This window comes from Rhinolophus sinicus, chromosome 5, assembly GCF_057876585.1.
Source record: "Rhinolophus sinicus isolate RSI-liver-muscle chromosome 5, RSI-T2T, whole genome shotgun sequence".
NCBI classification, from domain to species: Eukaryota; Metazoa; Chordata; class Mammalia; order Chiroptera; family Rhinolophidae; genus Rhinolophus; species Rhinolophus sinicus.
This window is the reverse complement of record NC_142505.1, coordinates 50,737,208-50,757,913: the sequence shown is the minus strand read 5'-3', so window position 1 is coordinate 50,757,913 and position 20,706 is coordinate 50,737,208. Positions and strand designations below refer to the sequence as shown.

General features: G+C 42.2%; 1 protein-coding gene and 1 pseudogene across 17 annotated transcripts in view; one reads left to right on the top strand and one right to left on the bottom strand.

Annotated features, from left to right (window-relative positions):
* Positions 1–20,706, top strand: part of ERC2 (ELKS/RAB6-interacting/CAST family member 2) — a 918,050-nt gene that overhangs the window by 261,050 nt on the left and 636,294 nt on the right. The gene's annotated exons all lie outside the window — the stretch shown is intronic.
* Positions 1–20,706, bottom strand: part of LOC148758247 (fatty acid-binding protein 5 pseudogene) — a 99,321-nt pseudogene that overhangs the window by 78,245 nt on the left and 370 nt on the right.

Below are 20,706 nucleotides of genomic sequence, written 5' to 3'. Positions count from 1 at the left end.
CAGTTCATTCACTTTCCCTTATATCGTCCCAATAACTCATCTCAAGAAGTTTTGGTCTTTGATATGTTAAAAAAAAAAAAAAAAAAAAAAGAAAAAAGAAAAAAAGAAAGTCACTTGTCCTGTTACTCAGCAATGAGTTTATGAGTTTAGAGGGGAACTGCCTGACTATGGATGTGTTTGGCTGGACTCCATTGAAGATGGGCTGTATTTTTAAGATATTTAAAATTTGCCTTTTCTGGTACTTCTCTCAAGATCACAAAAGACATGGTGAGTGTTGCCTTGTATGTTTTCTTAAGCTCTCCGTGAGTGGGGGTGGGGACGATTTTCTTCCTTGTCTAACAGCAGCATGGTGTGTACCTTCCATTGTGTGGCCCCACAGATGAGCCACCCCATTAACTGCCCCCACCCACCCAAGTCACCGTTTCCCTGGTGCGGTGGCTTGCCCAGGGGGTGGACAGTAGATATGGCCCTCTCCATGCACAGGTGATAACAGTGTGGATTGTCTGTGGAGGATTTAGAAACAATAAGCTGACTGAAAATCAGTGAGCTTTTATTTGCAATGTTCTGGTATTTCTAAACAATACCAGTGATAAAATTCTCCGCCCCATGGGATGGGCCAGTCTTACTTATGGCTCCCCCTGGCTCCCTCCCCCCTCCATTTCCCTGCGGGTCAAGTTCATATAAAGGACCAGGTTATTAGGATTTAATGTTAAGGGCATACAGAAGACTTCGCCGCAGCTTGTATAGTATTGTCCTGTTTTAAAGAGAAAACACACACACACACACACACAACACACACACACACACACACTCACACACACACACACACACACATACACACACAAACACACACACACGTTCCTGGAGAAAAGGTCTGGAAAGCAGGTTTATGCCAGGCTGTTGACAATAGTAATCTCTAATTGTGGGATTACAGGTAAATTTCACTTTTTTCCAAGCACTATTTGAAAAAAAGAAAAGAAAAAAAAAACACCCACTACTTTTGGTGGTGGCTCCTATGAGCAGCACTTTTTAAAATGTGTGCCCCATCCACCCAGAGGTGTTTGGTAGCCCTTGTCTCTGTAGCCAGACCTTGTCGTAGGACATGTGGGCAGCCCAGTTAGCTGTCAGTCAAGGCCTGCTTCCTCTACTCCAAGCTGGTGGCCTCAGGTGAGCTCCTGAATCTCCGGAGTCACATTTTAAAAGGGGAATAGAAATACAGTAATGCCTGTCAGCAGTTGGCATGGGGCCTGGCCTAGAGTGGGGGTTCAGTACACAGCCACTGTTGCTATGTTTCTGGACACCTCAGTGTGGCCTTGTTGTCTCTCTCCTCTCCAGGCTCATAGCCTCCATTCTCTGCAGGCCCCCGTTTCCCTAGTTACTGAAAGAGCTCCCGCTGATGTATCTGCCATCCCCGAAGTCCTCAGCCTCCAGGCTACCACCTGATTCAGCCTCACTGAGCGTATTTTTGACCTTGTGATTTCTGATGCCCAGGAACTAAGCTCAAGCCACTCAGTCCAGCCTTTGAGGCTCATTAGAATTGGTCCCTCCTCCACCTCCGCTGCACCTCTCCATTTGTCCTGGGCCAGGGTAAATCTAACTCCTTGCTATTCATTGTGCTGATCTGAAAAATGGTTCAAATAACCTTGCAATAACCCTGGGGCTTTTGTGAAGGTCAGGTAAAGTAAGCTGTGAACATGCTATAAACTGTAAAATGCAGTACACACGCCTGTGTTGCTGTGTATTAGTTTTCTAGGACTATTGCAACAACTCATCACAAACTTAGGGGCTTGAAACAAGAGAAATTTCTTCTCTCTCAGTTGTGGAAGGCCAACGGCTGACGGGAAGGTGTCAGCAGGATCATACTCCTTCCAGAGGCCTTAGGGGAGAGTTTGTATCTTGGTGTTTTCAGCTGCTGGTGGCTCCAGGTAGGTGTCCCTTAGCTTGGTCACACTCCCTTCAATCTCTGCCTGTGTCTCCATCTCGCCATGTGTCTGTGTTTTCCCCTGTTCTGTTTGTCTCAAATCTCCTTCTGTCTTTCTCTTATAAGGACACTTTACATTGGATTTAGGGCCCAGATGGATCATCAGGATGAAATCATCTCAAGATCCTTAATTTAATTAAACCCACAAGGACCACTTTTCCACGGAAGGTAACATTTGCAGGTTCTGAGGAGACGTACCTTTTTTGCAGGGAGGATGAGCACCATTTAACCTACTACATGCTTTTTTTCTGAGAGTCATTCTTTCAGTCTTCAAACAGATCTTTTTTGAGTGCCTGCTGTTGGTTGAGTACTAGCTATGTGCTAGAATACAACAGTTATCAAGAGAGATGCTCGCTTGCTTTTAGGGAGCTAATGGGCCTGGTAGAAGATACAGACACTAGACAATGAATAATTTGACCAGACTTGATGGTTACTTTGCTGGGTGATCTTCTCCAGCGAATTAGGCTCCCTGAGTCTCAGTTTATTGGTTTGCATACGGGGATAAAGGTGGTAGCCCTGCCTAATTCACAAGAAACCTATGAAAATCAAATAAGACCGTGAGGGTGGAATGGTCCTTCACCTGGCTGTGTTATTGCCAGGACTTTGCTCATGCTGTCCTTCTGAGCTGCAGGGTTTGGGCTCTGGGTTTTGGCTCCTGGATTCAGATTCTGACTGCACCGTCACAAGGTTCTGAGACCTGGGGCAAGTGACTTCACTTCTCTAAGCATCAGTTTCCTAAGCTACAAGATGGGGATAATAATAGTACCTCATTGGGTTCTTGTTGCAATTTTTAAAAGCTCATGCATTAGCAGTTTAAAGAAAAGACAAGTGTGTGTAAACTCTTATGATTAATGCACGTTCCCTTCAGGCAATTTAGGAAGTGTAGATTCACAAGAAAGGAACATGACAATTACTCATGATCTTGCCTGCAACTAATCTCTGGTAGAATATTTTGATATATATTCTTTCAGTCATTTTTTTCATGTAGTGTAGATTTTTAAAAATTAAAACAAAGGTTTGCATTGTTTTGTAACTGCCTTTGTATTGTGAACATTTCCCTACATTAGTGAATTTCCCCCCCAGCGTCATTAGTATAGACTTCCCATCCATCATGTACCAGTTTTGTAAATTAAGTAAACAGTTCTGCACAGAGAAGAATCAAAGTGGGATAGATAGTTTTACAAGCAAAGGCAGCTCAAGGGATGCTCCTGCCATGAGGGTCCCTTCTGTTGGGAGGTGGCTGCTGGCCTTGGCTTTACTGCTTAGTGGGGAAACCTGTGTGACACCCAGTGTCAAATGAGTATGTTTCTTGGGGTCTAGACTTCGGGTCCGCCATATCCCAGTCTCCAAAGCTCTCCTACTCCCGCACTGGGCCATGGCTGAGGCCAATGGGTCGCCTTTTTCAGGCTCAGCTTCATCCCAAGTTAAGGCCCCATGGCCCCTTCCATTGGAGGGATTTCACGTGATTCAGGTAACACAGTATCAAGTTCCCCTTGAAGTGATTTCTACTTCTGCCTGGTCCTAATGTAACAAAAAAGCAGGATCTCTGCATTCAGGGAGACCCAAATTCAAATAGTCTCAGCTTTTCACTAGTATGTTGACTTGAGAAAAGTTTCACGAATTCTCTGATCCTTAGTTTTCTCAGTTGTCAAACCGGGATAATAAATCTCTCCTAGAACAACACTGAGTAATAAATGGATAGAATGTGTGATTATGTATAGCATCGCTCACAGAGTTTGTGTATTTATGTATATTATTTCATGCTTACCATGTGCCGCGGCCTGTTACAAATATTAATCTCATTTTAAACACGGATGGAATTTAAGGAATTCAATTAGACTCAGCAAGCAGGGTGAGTGTCAACACCAGGCAGGCACTGTGGAGTCTGTTGGGGACGGGGACGCCACATTCTGCCGACCTTCCCAGGGCCCCCCTGGAAGATGTATACATACACATGCATAAAGAATGTTGGAAAGAACTGGGTAGTTGTGGCTAAGCACACAGGCTAGGGATTCACTCTGAACTGTTTTATCTTAGGACACTAAGTCCCTCAGTTTCCTTGCCTATAAAATGGAGAGACTTGTGAAGATTAAAGGACATAGAACATGTATAGTTTAGCATAGCTCCTGGTACATGGAAACTACTCTAAAATGTTGGCTATTGTTATCAGTGTTCTAATAGAAATAAAAGCAAAGTGTGGGATGGGACGGAAGAAATAATACGTGTGTGTGTGTGTGTGTGTGTGTGTGTGTGTGTGTGTGTGTGGTCGTGCAGCAGACGGGATTTGATCTGGGACTTTGAGAGACTGCAGTGAATGAAGAGAGTGCAACAGAAGGGACAACCTGGGGACTGTGTTGAGGGAGTGTGAATGGATGAGCATGACCGCAGTGGGGGGACACTGGGGCAGTTATGGTGGGAGATGGGATTGGAAGGTGGTGTGCAGCTTCGTTTTAGGAAATGGCTTCTGCTTTAGGTTTGAGACCATGTTGTCAACTTAGTTCATCTACCCATCCCTTCCTCCCTCATCTGAGCACTTGGGTTAGTCATTTCAGCTTGCTGGGCCTTAATCCTCTCATCTGTAAAATGGGGATAATCCCAGGACCTCAGGGAGTTGTGAATGAGGGTTGAGTGAGAGAGCCCATGAAGAGGACCCAAAATGGCTCAGGCACAGAGAAGTCACTTGGCAATGGATGTTAGGTGCTCTTGTTTCAGCCATGTGCTACAGGGTGTGCCATGTGCTAGATTGTTACTCAGAGCTGTCCCATGTCACCAGAAGCTCACAGGGATGTCCAAGAGAGGACTCAACTGGGAGCAGCGGTGACCAGATTCTTATCTCCATGCAAGAAAGCTTTCTAGAGCTAGACACATGCAGGACACACAGGGAGTTTATTGAAATGGAAGTACATACTTGAGAGGAAGTATGGGTGAACTCAGATTGAGTCCTGCTGAGGAAGTTGTGACCAGGGATATTTATCTCCCCTGGCGCTGGATTTGGTGAAGTTTCATTGATGTGGCTTGTCAGTTTCCTCCCAGTAGGTGGGGTCCTCAGTTTCCTGCTGTTTCTTCCTTATTTGGTTCTTCCAGAAAACTGTCATGGCATCAGATGCATAATGGGAGTCTAGTAACCTCAATGCAAATGATATTATAATGACATTAAAATTAGCTAAAGTGCGGGCCTGGTCATAGGGATCAGCTGAGCTGGATGAGACTGGTCCTTGTTCTTCTCCAGCTGCAGGTGCCAGATACAGTCACTTGTTACTTGTGTAACCAGGGAGGCACCTCATGTTGTATCCTGGAGGGGGCGGTCAATTTCCTAGGCTCCTTACCCTGCCGCACTCAGAGAGTTTGCAGTGTAGTTCCTCCAGATCTAGTAACTGGTTTCAGATCCCACTACTCTTGCTCCTAAACTGGGGCCTGGGGTTTAGGTTTCCTCCTGACAGGTGGAGATAAGATTTGTGCTGGCTTTCCAAGTTTGGGGTGAGGGTTAGATGAGATATTTTACCGTCAAGTACTTAGCACAATGTTTGGGACATGGCAAGGCTTCAGTGAATAATCAGCATGGATATTATTATTAAGTTCTGTATAACGAAAAACCAGACCAAATGGAGGAGAGTTAGAGGGAGCAGATTTTGAGTTAACATATATAAGGAGAGAACTTTCCTACAGAGTTGCTTCATGGAGGTGCGGCCGACCAAAATCTAAACTCACTCAAACTTCAGCTCAGTGACCCACGTCAGGAATATGGAAGGATTCGTGCTGTGAGCGAGAAGCTGCATGGATGCTTCCTATGGTGCTTTCCCCTTCTATGAACCCTCCGTATTTTACACTATAAGGTTTTACTGCAGATGGTGAAAGAAAGCAAAAGAAAGACCGTGCCCTTTTCTGTAAAAATGTCACCACCACTTCCATCCACAGTGTGTTTCCTCATGGTCTGAAGTGTGGTGCGCGTCTCCAGCCAGGGACGTTATCTGCGTAGGAGCCGCCCTCTGCTCCTGTGATGTGCAGCCATCTGGACTGTGGGGGTGAGCAGGGAACACACTGTTGATTCATATGCCACCCCCTGCTGGCATCTCTGAAAGGGCCGTCTGGCTAGAGCTGTGAAGCTGCACGGCTCTCCCTTTCCCGCACCCTCTCTAAGGATCAAGGGGAGAAGGGTGGTGAGGAAGAGTGTAAGGATCCAGGAACATGGAATGATGGTTGGGAAGCTGATAGAAAATCAGTGACTCGCTTCAATCGAGTTTTAGAATCTATAACTAGAAGTGTGGTCACCTGAGTGGTGCTGCTCAAATGGTCTTCTGAGGCCCCTGGAGTTCCCAGGAGATGCCTCAGGGCACCTGAAATGGAAATGAACTGAGTGGTTGGTGTCCAGGCTCTTCCTCCCCTGCCACCCCATCAATCATAGTAGATCCACTTTTCTCCACTTCTATCATCCCCTCTGTGAGGTCTTCTCTAACCACTAGGTTAAAATTAAGGGGCTAAGTGAAAGAAGTCAGACAGAGAAAGACAAATACTGTATGATTTTGCTTATATGTGGAATCTAAAAAAACAAAACAAATGAACAAAGAAAACAGAAACAGACTCATAGGTACAGAGAACAAATTGATGGTTGCCAGAGGGGAGGGGGATTATTCCCCTATCTGAAGGGGAATAAGAGGCACAAACCTCCAGATGTGTGTGTATGTGTGTATGTGTGTGTCTCTCTGTGTGTGTGTGTGTGTGTGTGTGTGTATCTCACAGGGATGTAATATACAGCATAGGGAAAATAGTCAATATTATCATGTAACTGCATGGTGGCAGATGGTTACTAGACTAATTGTGGTGATCACATGGTAAGGAATATAAATTTCAAATCATTATGTTGTACACCTGGAACTAATATAATATCATATGTTAACTATACTTCAATAAAAAATAAAGTTAAGGGAGATGATAGGAAAAAATAAAGTACGTTAATTAATACTATGGTTCAGAACTAGAGAATTAGAAATTTGAGCACATGTTCACCAGGTAGCCCTTATATAGATCATATAGTTCCCTCCCCCGTTATCTCCATCTCAGCATTCAACATCCATTTACTCGTATTGCTGTTGTTGGTACAGCATTTATCATCTATGTACATTTATAACTTTTAAATTTGTTTCTTTACATATTTTTGATTGCCTTTTCTACCAGAGAGTCAGCCTCATTATTTCCTCCCTATCTTAAGGATCTATCACACTGTCCGAAACATAATAGATGCTGAATTAATTTTATCATGTAAGTGTGTGTGTGTGTGTGTGTGTGTGTGTGTGTGTGTGTGTGTGCGTGTGTGTGTGTGATGTAGAATTTTGTTTGGAAACAAAACAAACTTATACTGCTAGAATGAAAGTTTTAAAGCCACTTAATCTAGGATAAGAGAAATGGAATCCAACTCTATTCACTCCACAATAATTCAGACCAAACCTGGAGTTCTGTGTCTAACCTCTGAATCATCACCTATAGCAGATGCTAATTTTGCCTGGCATCCTATGAGTGGGCAGGTAAGCCCATCTTCCAGTGGCCGTGGGTGCTGTGGCCGACCCCTCACACCTGTGATCTTTAGTGGATGTGTGTCTGTGGGGAACGGGAGTTGCTAAAGTTTCTTCTACCCCGAAGTACCCGGGCCCTCCCTAGGCAGTGACTGACTAGAGCAGGGGAGCAGAAGCCTGGCCCCCTGTGACTCAACTGGGGCAGATTCTGAAGCACAGTGTACTCCATAGAGCTCCCTGCAGACTCAGGCTCAGGCTAGATTTCCTATACAACAACATCCTTGCCTAACTTCCTTCTCTGTATGGCTTTCTTCCCTCCCTTGTGGGTTTCCCTACGAGCCCTCCTTTAATAACTCACCTGCATAAAAGTCCCTGTCTCAGGCTTAACTTCTCAGGAGTCTGACCTAAGAAGGTAAGTGACCTGGACACCGCTGAGATCACCTGACACAGTGCCAGATACAAAACAGTGGCCAGAATAGGACTCTCGTAAGAACGATTTGGGAACAGGAAGCTGTCATCACGGGAAAGGAACCTGATCTATTCTTTTTCTCTTGAATGAGCAGAACAGAGGTCAGTGCGTAGAGGCTTCGGGGGCATGTATTGCACTTCAGTATAGAAAGAACTGTCTAACAACCTAGTCCAATGGTTAGTGAAAGATTACCCACCCTATGCAAGTTTTCCATTACTGCACTAACAAATGAGCACACATATAATGGCGTAAAACAACACAGATTTGGTACCTCAACAGTCAGAAGTCCGGCTATCTCATGGCTCAATTGGATCCTTTACTTTCAGTCTCATGAGGCCAAAATCAAGGTGTTGTTAGGACTGTGTGCCTTTCTGGAGACTCTTGAGACCAATCTGCTTTCAAGCTCATTTAGGTTGTTGGCCATATCTAATTCCTTGTATGTGTAGGACTAAGGTCCCCATTTCCTTATTGGCTATCCACTGGGGCCACCTTCAGCCCCCAGACGCCGCCTCTGCCCCTTGTACATGACCCCTGCATTCCAGAACCAGCAATGGCACATCGAATGCTTCGCATGCTCAGTATCTCTCTGATTCCCCATCTGTTGCAGCTCTCTGCTGCCTCCAGTCAGAGAAACTTCTGAGCTTTTAGAGTCCATGGGATTATATTGGGCTCACTCAGGTTATCCAGGATAATCTTCCTATCTTAGCATCTATAACCTTAACTACATCTTCAAAGTCCCTTTTGCCATGTCATATTCACGGATTTTGGAAATAGGAATAGACATCTTTCGTAGGGGGCATTATTTTGCCGACGGTCTGTCCTCTAGCCACCAAATATTCATATCACTTCCAAATAAAAATACATTCACCCCATCCCCAGGTCTCCAAAAGTCTCATTTCATCGTAGCATCAACTCAAAGCCCAAAAATCTTGTCAGTTCAACAGTCCCATCATCTAAATCATCTAACTTAACGTATGGGTGACACTCTGGGGATAATCTATGAAGTACAATTCCTAGAGTGCAATTTCTATCTATCAGTGAACCTGTGAAACTAAAGAAACAAGTTATCTCCTCCCAACAGACAATGGTGAGGCAGGTATAGGATAACAGTTAAGACATTCCAGTTCAAATAGGGGGTAAATGAAAAGTAAAATGGAGTTACAATTCCAGTGCAGTTTTGAAATCCAGCTGGGTAAACTACCAGGTTTTCAGGCCTGGGAATAATCCTCTGGTTCTTGGTTCCACCCTAAAACCTATAGCACTCAATTTTCTCAGGCCCTCTCCCATCTAAGTAGTAACCAGGTCCAAGTTTGCTGAGCTTCCAGTATCTGATGAGGTCATTGGCGTAGGCTGAGGTGAATGGGCCAGATGCTGCTGCTGACAGCTCCCAACACTGTGCTGTATAAGACATCGTGGATGGAATCATGACTCCTTAGAAAGACTCCGGAGCAGGAAGCTATCATGGGAGAGATGGATCCTTTCTGTTTCTATGTTCCCAAATGAGTAGAACAAACGCCATTGTACGAGGTCTGACAAGTTTGCGAACTCATCCTAGAAAAAGTGCTACATACCTCATTGCTGAATATCTCTACGGTCACCTTTGAAGTGCTCCCCTTGGGAAGCTATGCACCGATGTCAGCGCCTAGCCCACCCTTCAAAGAAATTTTGGAACTCTTTTTCTGGAATGGCCATCAGAGCTGTTGTCGTATTACCCTTGATGTCCTGAATATCATCAAAATGTCTCCCTTTCAATATTTCTTTTATCTTTGGGTAAAGAAAGAAGTCATTGGGGGCCAGATCAGGTGAGTAGGGAGGGTGTTCCAATACAGTTATTTGTTTACTGGCTAAAAACTCCCTCACAGACAGTGCTATGAGCTGGTGCCTTGTCGTGATGCAAGAGGCATGAATTGTTGGCGAAAAGTTCAGGTCGTCTAACTTTTTCATGCAACCTTTTCAGCACTTTTCAGTGAACTTGCTTCACTGTTTGTCCAGTTGGTACAAATTCATAATGAATAATCCCTCTGATATCAAAAAAGTTCGCGAAGTTAATTGTCAGACCTCGTTTATAAGGTTCAAAGAGAAGTATTTCAGCTGAGACAGAGGAATCCAACAGAGAAATCTAACAAAGGAGTCCAAAGACGGTCAAAGATTAACCAGCAACCTGCACTATTCCATGAAGCTTCCCATAGCCTCCCCCCCTTATGAGGCTTGATGCTTGCCTCTCATTCTCTCCCAAAGCATATTGTTCAAAAGTGCCGGGGTCCTATCAGGGAGCTGAATAACAAACTAGAAGTCAGATTTAGTTACCTGTTGGAACCCTAGATATTTGCCAGGTATGAAGGGACCACAAATAGCGACATAAACTAAGTGTCATTTTAGTATTAAGGATATGAGTTTAGGTATCAGACACCTTGGTCACATTCTCAAGTCTTCCCAGCTCTGTGATCTTGGGCAGATTACTTAGCTCTCTGAGTCAGAATGTCTGCAGCTCTCCCATGGGGGTGGCAACTCCTATCTAAAGGGATGTTAAGCAGATATCACCAGGGGCCGGATGGGAAGCCCAGGGCTTGGCATATGGTAAGCACTCCGTAAGTGGTGGATGCTGGTATTATTGTGGTCTTGTTTTCCACTCAGGTACTCCCACTCTACTAGACAGCCACGTTTCTTGAGACCTGGCATGGTGTGTCATTTATTTTTGTTATCTCTGTATTGCTGGACATGTAGTAGGTGCTCAGTAATTATCAAATTACATAACTATACTTCATCGCGTCTCCTAGGACACTCCTAACACTACTGGTCAAATATTTGGAATCTGGCATCTTATTCTGTTAGTTTCTATGGTTCTCAGGATTGGAGCATCCAAGGACCAAGCTAAATCTGTCAAACAATCTTTAATGCAGATTTAGCCAAAGGAGTACATTATGCATTAAAACAAACAGAAATGTTTGTGTGCAGAGGTTCAGATGTTACGTTCTCAGATTCCCAACTGTCCATTTTTTTGTGAAGACTAAAAAATAATAAGTTTATATCATATTTATGTATTTCCATGGAAACAGCTTTCCCATCTCTCTAGAATTTGGAGACTTCTGTGTAAGACGAAGATTGTTATGAGGACCTCCATGGCCTTATACAGTCTGTTCCCTTACCCAACCCTTACCCCTTGGGCCTCAACTCCCAGCATTCTCTTCATCACTCCCTCTACTTCAACAACATTGTGCAAATTTGCTGCACCCCTCCCCCTTCACCAAACCCTCTAGGCGCCATATCACCCCCATTGAGGATACCTGCACTAGAATATGAGTTCCGTGAAGGCCGGGACTCTGTGTGCTTTATCCGGCACATTGTGGGCCTTCAGTTAGGATTTCTTGAACTGAATTATGCAGTCAGACCCAGTGCCTTAATGGTAGCCCGTATCAGACCATAGAACAAGGGGGCAAGACAGCCATTCTGCCTGGCTGCATTCTCTAACATACTTTCAGGAACACTACTAACCATTCAGGAGCAACAACAATAATAAGGATGAGTTTCAGTTATTGAGAGTGTGCTATACACCAGCCCAGCCAAGTACTTTACATGTTTCTTTCAATTTCACCATCCTGAGGATCAGAGAAAAATTAGTGAACTTGCCCAAGATCACACAACTAGTAGGTAGACATGACAGAATCTGTTTAACTATAGGGGGTGAATTTTAAGATTTTGTGAGCTTTACTTTCCAAATAGGGAGGTTTCACTTTTAACTTTTGTTATTAATTTGTTTTATAATGTGTGGGCAAAGAATGTGGCTTATATCCCTTCTGCCTTTTGGACGCCATTTGGTGGTCTGGTATGTGATCAATTTGTTTAAATATTCCTTGGAGTCTTGAAATGGAGGTATATAGGATCCAAAGTTCAGTGTGATTGTCTGTTAATTCAGCCTTACTAATTATATTATTTAAATCCGTTCGGTTATTATTTTTAATGCTTGATCTGTCAAAGACCGAGAAGGGTATTAATATTTGAAAGTAATTGTTTTTTTCTTCACTTCTGTGTGCCTCACCATATTTGCCATTTGAGTTTTAATATCAAATATGGCTATCAGCATCAGACAACTGTTGTTGACATAATTTTCTTTAAGTTTTCAAGACTCAAGAAAAGAGTGAGAAATGGACGACTGAATCAAAGGAGAAATAGGGAGGCAACTACAATAAAAGAAGCTGACAGAGACATTGGTGTCAGCTTCAATATCAGTATCAAATCAAAGCCAAGTGGTAAAAATAGGCAGTACAGCGTCGGGAGGCGCAGAGGCCCGGGACCAGACTGCCTGGGGTGGTAAATCCCAGCAATGCGATTCAGTACACTGGGCAAGTCAGTAACTTCTCTATGGTTCTGTCTCGTTGAGTGAAACATGGTTATGATTATAATACATACCTAAGGAGGTTAATGTGAGGGTTAACCAAGTTAGTGAAGTGCTTAGAAGAGTGCTTAGCACACAGCAATGTGTAAGTAACTGTTGGCTGTTATCATGCTTCACATCAGACTCCTTTGGGTCAAGATGTATAGAACGTCCGGGCCTGTAAGTACACTGTCAATGTATGGTTTCATCCAGGGAGTCAGTATTTATTGAGCACTTGTTCTTAGCAGGTGCTCTGTTAGTTCCTGGGACTATAATGGACACACAGAGTCCCTGTGCTCATGCAGTTTCCCGCTCCATGGTGAACATGGACGTGAATCCATCCGTTTTATAAATTACTGTAAACGTACAGCCATATCAGGCTTGTGAAAGAGAAGTACACAATGCTATGAGAGGGTGCAGCATGGAAGCCAGTCTAGAGGGTCAGCTAATGGCCTTTCTGTGACATATTTGTAATCTATTGCTTCTTAACAAATTACCACAAATACTTAGTGGCTTAAAACAACAAACACTTATTATTTCATAGATTCTGTGGGTAAGGAATGAGGGAGTCACTTATCTGGATGGTTCTGGCCCAGAGTCCCTCATGAAATTGCAATCAAGCTGTTGGGCAGGGCTGTGGGCATTTGCGGCTTGCCTGGGGCTGGCACGTCCACTTCCAGGTTGGCTCGTTCACACTGCCGTTGGCAGGAGGCCTCCGTTTCATGCCCCTTGGGCCTCTCCATAGGGCAGCCTGAGTATCTTCATGATATGGCAGCTGGCTTCCCCCAGAACAAGTCATTCAAGAATGTGATCAAGAAGGAAGCCATAACGTCTTTTATGACCAGGCCTCAGAAGTCACACATGTCACTTCTACCATATTCTATTTGTTAGAAGTAAGTTACTAAGTCCAGGCTACAGACAAGGGGAAGATATTTAGGCTTCACCTTGTAAAGGGAATGCCAAGGGATTTGTGAACATATTTTAAACTACCACATGAGGAATTGGTGCTTTTTTCTGGGATATCTTGGATGAGTATTGAAGATATTCTAGACTGGGAGTTCACAAACTTTTTCAAATAGAAGTCCAGATAGTAAATATTTCCAGCTTTGAGAGACCATATGGTCTCTGTCACAACTGTTCAACTCTGCCATTGTAGCATGAAAGCAACCATAGACAATATGTAAATCAATGGGCAAGCATTGTTTCAATAAAACTTTATTTACTAAAACAGAACAGGCTGAATTTGGCCTGTGAGCTATAGCTTGCTGACCTCTGTAGACAAAAGAGCATAAGAGGGTGGAAGATTATTCGAAGCAGAAGAAACAGAATGTTTTAGAAAGATTAGAATTATTGTGCATTTAAGAGTATAAAGATGTCTAAAACAGAGTTATTTTTTTCCCGTGTACTAGGAGGTTTATTGTAACACGGTTTGTAATGGAAAAAAGAAGAGTAGGAAACATTTATTTACACAGATAAGTTCTAAGAACATACGCATAAATATTGTTGAGGTAAAAACCAAAATGCAGAAGTTTTGTGCAATATGGACAGCTGGCATTTATGTGAATTAAAAAACAGTGCACCCTATTGTTACATTTGTATTATTTATGAGGATGTACACATGTAATAATAGCACAAAAACATGTGAGAAAGATAGACACCAACTTTAAGATGATGGTTTCTCTCTAACAGAATGGAAATGGGGAAAGTTGTGGGACTTCAACACTTTGTTATGTTTATGTTTTTTAATTTTTTTTAAATTGTGGTAAAATACAACATGAAATTTACCATCTTTACCATTTTAAGTGTACAGTTCAGTATTGTTAAATATATTCACATTGTTGTATAACCAATTTCTAGAACTTTTTTATCTTGCAAACCCGAAACTCTGTGTCCATTGAACAACTCCCCATTTTCCTCTACTCTCAATCCCTGGCAATCACCATCTACATACTGTTTCTATGAGTTTAACTACTCTATATACCTCACATAAGATCATACATTATGTGTCTTCTTGTGACTGCTTTATTTTGCTAAGCATAATGCCCTCAAGTTTCGCTCATATTGTAGCAGGTTCGAATTGCTTTCCCTTTCAAGGCTGAGTAATATTCCATTGCATTCACATGCCACATTTTGTTAATCCATCCATCTGTTGATGGACAGTTCAGTTGCTTCCGTCTCTTGGCTATTGTGATAATGCTATGAACATAGGTGTACAAATCTTAAAGTGTTTTGGTAAAAAAAATGAACAGTTAAATCTGTGGACCTATAGTTGCCTGAGTCTCTTCTGTCCTTCCATTCTCCCACAGAACATTCCAGTCAAATTTTCATTCACACTTATCTCCCCAAATTCCTGTAGTTGAGGTTACTAATGAAGTGCATGTTGCCAAGTCCTAATGTTAATCTTGTGGCCCCCTCCCATTAACCTCTCAGCAGTAATGGAGTAGGTGGTCACTGGCACCTGGTGGACTCATATCTTCACCTGATTTCCAGGATGCCACAGTCCTGGTTCTCTTCCGACCACACTGGCCATTCCTTTTCTGTCTCCTTTGTTGCTTTCTCCTCACTACTACGACTGTTAGTGTTAGATTGCTCTGGGCTCAGTCCTCTGACTTCTCTCCTTTCTATGCTCAGTTCATAGTTGATCTTATCTGGGCCCATGGCTTTAAGTGCTATCTATTCACTGATCTCAAATTTGTAATTGTAGTTCTTCTCCCCTCGAATTGAGGCTCATCTATTCAACCTCCTACTCAACATCTCCACTTGAATGTCTAATAGCATTCCAAACTTAACACATGCAAAACCAAACTCTTGGTTTCCACAACTGCCACTTCTCCTCCCCAGTCCTCCCTATATTTGTATTCCACCTCCATTCTTCCTGTTGTTCAGGCTAGAGGCACTGAAACCTTTTCTCTTTTTCTAGTAGTTGCCAGGCAATCTATCAGGAAGGCAAGCCAGCTCACCTTTAAAACATATCCAAGCTCAGTTCCTTCTCATCATCTCTACTCTGTCATCCCGCTCCAAGGTTCTATCATCCCTTGCTGGGGTTATTCCAATAGCTTCTTACTAGTCCCTAAGTTTCTGCTGTTACACCCTTCCCTTACTCAATGGCAACCCCAAACCACACTGCAGTCCTGCAGCTAGAGGAATCATTTAAGAAACTACATCATATTATGGTTTATCTTGCTCAGAACCTTCCAATGGCTTCCCATTTTTCTCAGAGTAAAACCAGTCCTTACAATGGATTCCAAATGTAGGGCCCCTCCTCTCATCATCCCCCACCCGGCACTTCTCTGACCTACTAGTTTCCCATCCCTTATGGAGCTCTAGCCAGGCACTTAAGCGTTTGCTGTTCCCTCTGCCTGGAATATCTGCACAACTGTTTCCCTCATTTCTTTAGATCTTTGCTCAGAAGTCACCTTTCTATGAAGCTTTCCCTGAGCACCCTATTTAAAATTGCAATCTATCCCCCCAACATGTCCCCTAATTTCCCGAGTTATTTTCCTTTATAGCACTTAACGACAAACCGGTTTGTCCTCCTTTTTAAATTGTGCCTTTCTCCCATTGGAATTTGAAATAAAAATATTTCAAATATTTTTGAATATTTGCCTGGAATATTAAGAGCTGTAATATTTGTCTGTTTGGTTCACTGATGTATTTTCTATACCCCCGTATCAAATTACTATTTGAATATATGAATGTTCTATATTCTAAAACTGATGTGAGTTAATGTGTGAGATTATAGTCTTATTTTCTCTGTCAGTTTCTCCAATTGGTTTTGTTCCTTAAGCATGGCAGTTTTAAAATATGTCTCCATATTGTTCGGTACTCTTCTCTGGAATCTGAGCAGGCTTATGACTGCTTTAACCAACAGAACAAGTGATTCTATGGAACTTCCAAGGTTAGGTAATAAAAGGCCATGCAATCTCTGGCTTACTTGCTCTAGGAGTCCGTATTCCTAAATATAAGAGGTTGGATTATCCTGAGGCTGCCATGCTGTGAGAAAGCCACATGGAGAGCCATATTTAGTTGCCCAAGTGGACAATTTCAGTTAAACCCAGCTTCAAGTCATTTTCCAGCCAAGGCACCAGATATACGAGTGAAGAAACCATATTGAAAGTGGATCCACCAGCACCAGCTGTTCCAGCCTCGTGACATCACACTGTAGAAACAAGCCATTCCTACTCTACCCTTTATGAATTCCTGACCCAGAGTTCATGAGCATAATAAAATGGTGGTGGTTTGACACCACTCAATTTGGGGTGGTTTGTTATACAGTAGTGGATTACCAGAAAAATAAGGAGGAAGGACCAGATAAAAATAGTGAATTACCTTTGGAAAGAAAGTTAAGTTTTGATTTTTGTTGTTTTTTTGTTGTTTCTGTTTTTGTCTACTGAAGAAAGTGTACAGTGCATGCGAACATTATTTGGCCAGGCTCATCTGGGAAGCTAGTATCATCCAGATTAACTCACTAGACTTATTAAGTGCCAAGAAATGTCATCCGGTGAACCTCTTGAGATTTCATGCTCAAAATTCTGGGTTCTTGGTATATTTCCATGTTGATCACCTGGAGAAGCTGGCAGTTTTAGACCAGCTAAGGCCAACCTAGTCATGAAATTGTAGGAAAGTATATAAATTGGGGATGAGTGGGGATAGTGAGATGTTAAATTTTGTGATGCTTCTAATTTTCTTTTCTTTTTACTCTGCTTTTAAAACTGAAAATGGGTGTGACTGAAAATACCAGCCAGAAATCAGCATTTCCGAGTCAGCTGCCTATTAAAAATCTGGATGTTCTCAGAGCTGGAAGGGTCATTTGAAACCCACTCATAATGCTCCTTATTTTGCAGATCAGAGAGGAGAAGGGGTGTGCCGGGGTCTCTGTCTGGGTCAGTGGGGTTCCTGATTCCTGACTCTCAGCATAATGTTCTTTCCTCTCAACAAGTGGTTTTTAGCCTGTAGTCTGGTTCAAACTTCTCGAGTGATGGCGCAGGCTCTGTGAAGCTGAAATGGCACACACCGTTTTGTTTGTGCACATTACTAGAGAGAATCCACACCTTCCATGTGATTCTTACAAAGATCTGTGACACAGAGAAGTATAAGTACTGCTGCACTCAATGATTTAATACTGCCATTTAAAAACTACCAAAGTAAATTAAACCTTGTACATCTCCCATACCCGCAGCAGATGCTCCTGGGAAAATTATTTAGTTGTTTAAGATCTGTGCATAATGGATGCATCTTTCAGATGGTTAGGGATAGTTGGAGCACCCAGTAACCACTCATCTTACTACCTATTTAGAAAAAATTGACAAGTACTCACACATTAAAATCAACTTGTGATTCAAAAGCAACACACAATAGAGGGCTGATTAGGCATTATTTCTCTCTGTAGCCATTGCAGTAGTTAAGGCAGAGAGAGGTGGGATCTCTATAGAGAAAGCCTGTAAACGTGGAGGCTAACGACTTTTTGTGTACACCACCATCCAATGTGGGTGCCCAGCAGCCTTTTCAGGTGGGGTTCCAGGATCTCAGGCTCCTTTTATCTTCGGGTCCTGTCATCTTCTTGGGACTTGGAGTCCTTTACTTTTAGCCAGCAGACAGAAAAGTAGGGAGTGTAAAGACAGGGTAGGGAGTTTTTATGAAAGTCGAGTTTCTCATTTCTACCCACAGTCCACTGACCAGAAATAAGTCACGAGGACGTCTTGATACAGGGCGGTGGTGGTGAGGTTTCCTAGCAACCACTCTGCACTAATGAAGAGAAGCATCAGTGTTCATTTGGAGACTAATCCTCTCGGCCACGATCAGAAGGAGCATTTTAAGGTTTCTAAATCTCAGAGATGGATAAAATGTCTGAGGTGGGACTTTCAGACAGTCCTTGAAGTCTGCATATGGATTATCTTTACTTACCTGACATCTTAGGAATTAAGGTTGATCCTCAGGAACTATGAAGTCAGGATTGATTGAAAAATAGTGTAGTGAAGATAGGAAAATTACAATTCATTGGGAATTGGAGAATTGGAGATGTTCATTTATTGTTTTATGGAGTGACACAGAGAGTAAGGGTCCAATCTGGATTTTGAGCTGGTTTATATTATAATAGAACTTATATAATTATAGCAAAGAGAGCTCTGTTTCCATGTTTGCAAAACCATTGCTACAGGTTTAGCTTTGTTATTGCAAATTTGCCCTTAAAAATGTTTTCATGCTTGGCAGAAGTTATAACAGCACATACCTTTACCCTATGGTTTTTATTTTTGTTGTGTTGCTTTGTTGCTTCTTGGTTATTTTTATTTGTTTTATACAAGTTTAATTTCGTTCTTCAAATTGTCTTATGATTTTTGTTTTGGAACTAGGATTGGTTATGGTATGAAATTATCATGAATTTCATTCCCATCTTTTTTTGTTAAGATGCTTTTGATGCCACATAGTATCAGAATTGTTGATCTATAAAATGTATTTCTTCTGCCACTTACTATGGAACAACTGTGACAAGAGACTTACTTTCCATTTTCTCATCTATGAGACTTTATTGGTCCAGTGATCTCCAACTATCTTGGAAGTAATGTTGAGGGCTGAGTAGCATTTTATGGAGGTTTGAACAGTGGTGTGTTGGAACTGGATTGTACTAGCCCATGAAAGCCAAATATTGGAGACTTATTCTAACAACTAATGTTACAAAATTGAACATATAAACTCACAATTAAAGAGCTTGTATTAAAAACTCACTATTTCCTAATTTTTGTTATATTTTACTATTATGTATGCTCTTGAGGTTATTATGTCTATTTTGTCCATATGGTGGAAATACTATACAATGGGGTGTTTTCGTGTCTCTCTTCCCAACTCTGCATTCAGTGACATCACTGAGGTAGCTTGACATTGGCCCTGGTGAGTGCTGGTTGTTAAATGTTTGCCAGCAGCCCACAGCACTCGCTGTACAGTCATACTCCTCATAGGTTTATGCTGGAGCTTGAAAAAGACTACTGCCAGGGCCACTGTAGACGCACAACGAAGGACGGCTGCTTTTAAGGTCATTCCTTCAGAAAAATCTCTGCCATCACCATGGAGCCTCAAATTGCGAGATCACTGCAGTCCGGGGACTCCAAAAGGACACAGAATCTCTTTCTCTTTCTGCAGTCATAAAATGGATTCAGTAATACCTGACTCCGTCACTTTTAGGAATATGTTAGAGGAAAAAAGTCCTAATTGATGCGAGACCATTTTGAACAATTAGGAAGCACTCATCCTAATTCTTTTTAAACTGGAGGTTGAGAAGTAGTTTTGCTGATTTGTGCTAGTGATGACTTTGAGAAGAAAATACACTTCTTACACCCCCTCCCCCACCGCCTTCCCTACACACACACTACTGTTTAGAGCTATAATCGTGACCGTGATTCCCCAGGGCTGGTCTCTGGCATGTGCTCCTTGGTCCAAGACCAGGTCTTCTTGGGCCACTGGCAAATAAGAACAATGTAATAGGATATGTGCTGAAGGTCTCCTGTTTTCTTTTCCTGGGAAGGTCATCTTTTCTTGTGGGATTCTATTCTTCTGACAATTTTTACATTGTTATGTTGTATCTGTATGAAATGACAATGGTAGTAGATGGCAGTGTTGGAGGCAGAGTTGATTTTAATGCTCATACTTGGAAAAAGCTAGAAATTTTGTTGAGTCTCTTCTCCAACGCCCAAGTTTTTTGTTATTGCTGTTGGTTTGTTTTAATGTTGTGGTCCAATGAATAGTAAAGGCCTAAAACTGTCCCATGTTGACTTTAAATTATTTTTCTGGAAGCAAATCAATCTTATGCGATTACTCCACAGGTGACTTACAATTTACATAAATCTTAATGGAATTACTTCCATTAGGTGACTTGTACCAGCAGCGTGGGTATGTGTGAGCACTTTTGTTTACCCCTGTCATTGGCTACTTTCATGAAACTATTGATAATTATTATTACGAAAAGTCAAAGCACGAACTGAAGAAATCTTGTTTATCTCTTCTCTTCTGCCAGGACAATCTTTTAAAGTCTTAACAAAACTGTTCTTTTGAGAAGAGGATGCAAAAAGTGAGCCTTCAAGCTTAAAATTACAATTGTATTGTTTGCTTTTTACCTGAAGAAATAGTCATCATTTTCCAGAAGTTCTTGGGTCTACATCTGGTTCTAACTGTTTTTGTCTCCCCTCTAACACTGTTGATATTAATGCCAATGTTAATTTCTTGGCATCACAAGTGCATAAACATATCACAGACAGATGTGATTTTGAACAAGGACTGAAACTGTAAATTAGGAAGCAAGAGATTCACAGGGTTTCATCAGATCAGTTCACTCCAAAAACTGACACAGTTGTACTGAAAAGGTTTTAAATTGCTCATTTCTAACCTA